General features: G+C 33.7%; 1 long non-coding RNA gene across 1 annotated transcript in view; it reads right to left on the bottom strand.

The window, feature by feature from the left end:
* The window catches only part of LOC107835275 (uncharacterized), a 5,687-nt gene extending 2,933 nt beyond the window's left edge, over nucleotides 1–2,754 (bottom strand). Inside the window, exon 1 of the long non-coding RNA XR_001661089.1 lies at nucleotides 759–2,754. This is a non-coding gene — a long non-coding RNA (uncharacterized LOC107835275). The remainder of the gene's footprint in view (nucleotides 1–758) is intronic.
* Nucleotides 2,755–2,760: the final 6 nt, after the last annotated feature.

The raw sequence follows: 2,760 nt of genomic DNA, 5'->3' as shown, positions 1-2,760 counted from the left end.
TTAAACCTAAAAACTACTTTTTCTTTAAACCTAAAAGCTACTTTTTCTTTAAACCTAAAAACTACTTTTTCTTTAAACCTAAAAGCTACTTTTTCTTTAACGTCAAATCAGTTTCTGCGTGTGTCCAGATGTAGAGCCGGCGCAGCTCGATAGGAAACCCCGACAGTGCCCAGGAGGCTTCAGTGTGGCGTTTCAGCTTTAACTCGGTCCACCAATCGTGGAAGGAACCCACAGTCTCACACCCCGGCACACCCAGAAAGGATTGGACTTCATTCTGCAACAGAAAAACACAACAAAAAGCGAAATCAATGGATTATATAAAGAACATTAAAGTGTATGAAAAAAATTTTGTTTTGTCACTAGATACTAGTACTGCCCTTAAACTCTGGAAAGCTGAGGTTCCGCAGTCGTCTTTAGGTTCTGGGAAAACATCTGATAGGCAGGTGTGGTTCTATCGGTACCGCTGCCCTTTTCTGTGTTGGAAGTGATGCACTGAACAGCCGAGGACCTCCGGCAGGGAACAGCAGCATCCACAGGTGATGAGGGAAGATTCTTTAAGATTCTGCATCATCTGATTAGTAAACATAATGTTTTTTGTTTTTTATTTAAATGCTTCTCCTTGAAGCTGAAGATCGTTTTTTTTTTTTGTTTTTTTCATACTAAGCCAATAGAACATCAATATATCAGTAATATCTGTTATTTCAGTTCTCCTCTTAATAACAGCAAAAGAAATGCTTAAAGTCAGTAACACCTTGTACATTTCAACCTTCAAAAATAACTCTGCTTGTTTTAAGTGTTGGCATATTCATAGGATCAGACAAAATCAGAAACCAAACAAAAAATTAAATAAAAAATCAGATTATGAAACAAATGTGCAAAACTGCTTGAACCACAGTCATGTTTTATCAAAGAAATATCATTTGAAATGTATATAGGATTTATCCCTAATAGAAACTTTACCAGAAATCTTAAACCATATATAAATCTTTTGCTTTTGTTATTTTAATGAGATTCAATCAAATAGTCCTCATTTAACAAGAAGTAACCCTCTACACTAAAGGCCTGTGAAGTATCATCAATAGTGTGAAAAGTTTATGATACGTGTTAAATTAAGATCCCTTGTACTATATTGCATTCATGTAATAAAAGACAACCTTATTTTGTCTCAGACTAAAAACTGTAAATTATGATTATGAGAAATGTTTAGACATTATTACCTTGGATCAACAATTACACATAGGACTAGATTCTTTTTTATTCTGTCAATCCTTCTGACCCCCTTTAATCAGTTCCATAATTGCTCATTTGTAAATCCCAATTTAGACCAATTTTTATGTGAATCCTCATATTTTCTTCCCATTTTAAACCCTCAAAGAATGATTAGCCTGTTTTGTTTTTTTACAAGAATAAAGTTAGCCCTGTCACTCCATATTTAACTGACTTATTTTATTCTCATCATGATTTTAAATCCCATAAGTTCAACAATTTTAACCTTTGAACAATTTGTTCTCTTGAAACCCTTCTATAAAATATTTGCTTAACTGAATTACACTCCTTTGTAGTGTTTATCATATTTAATCAATGTTTTTGGCAGTTTGGGGGAGAAATTTGATACAACTAGATTTTATTAAATGTTATAATGTTCAGGTTAGACCTTTCTGCATGACTTGGTTAAACAAATAATTTTGAATTATAGCAAGAGAGAAGCAGCAATCAAACAATTTAAACTCTATTTTGTAGAAATCTAGTTGACACATGACATCATTGTTAATTTTAATATATTCAATTCAGAATATTCAGTATTGCTTTAGAAACTCATTCGAGTAATGAAAACATTTGTGAATTTTGATTTAACCTCTTTTATATTTTGCTGAAGCCCAAAACTGAAAAATTTCTCAATATATTAGATTAACTCAGAATTTGCTTGAATAGTTTAATTCCATTCATCTCCCCCTGTTTCTGTATCGGAACACTGTTTAGTGTTTCGGTACAGAAACTCCTAAGAAACCTATGCAAATCATTTAGCCCAAATTATCTTTCATTGCTAACTGTAACAGTTGGATATAATTAAAACAGGGTGTTTACACCTCAGTGAAAAAATTTAATAGTTGATTATAATATGTGCAGTAAACCCATAATTTGGTTCAGTAATTTTCCGAAGAGTAGATTTTCCTAAGATTTGAAATGGATTCCAAATAAACTTAAATCATAATTTGAAATAATTGTCCTTATATTTGTAGCCACTGTAATTTGAGGCAACTAGAACTTAGACTATGCTCTTTTGTATTTGAATTGTGGTCGGATGTGCTTTTGTAAATCAGGAAATTAACAATTTTACCGTACTTTTAATTGTTGTCCTGGTGGAGGAGAGAAACATATTAGCCAGATGTTGGACAATCAGAGTTATAATCCTTCAGGCAAACAATATTTCTGCGAACTGCAGAGAGTTCTAACTGCTGCACCGTTAAACTTATCCTGGGGGTCAAATAGCAGAGGTCAGAGTGCAAAGGCAATAGATAATGAATTTGCTGTAAATAAACTAAGGTGAGAAAAAGTGGCATCACACAATTCGAAAATTCTAGAAAAATCATTAAGAGCTACAAAGTTTTGTTGGCAGCCATTTTGTCTCCAACTTGTAGACTGAGGGAAATCCCAGGACCAACCATGGCAACAAACAGGACCGCCTCTGAGTCTCAGTTCAACTTTACATGTGATGTTCCATTTGCCCCATCAGAATCTGTCCAGGGCAGCATTCAGTCC

Source organism: Poecilia formosa, unplaced genomic scaffold (genome assembly GCF_000485575.1).
Source record: "Poecilia formosa unplaced genomic scaffold, Poecilia_formosa-5.1.2 Scaffold1405, whole genome shotgun sequence".
NCBI lineage: Eukaryota > Metazoa > Chordata > Actinopteri > Cyprinodontiformes > Poeciliidae > Poecilia > Poecilia formosa.
The sequence above is the reverse complement of the archived record's forward strand: the minus strand, read 5'-3'. Positions and strand labels throughout refer to the sequence as shown.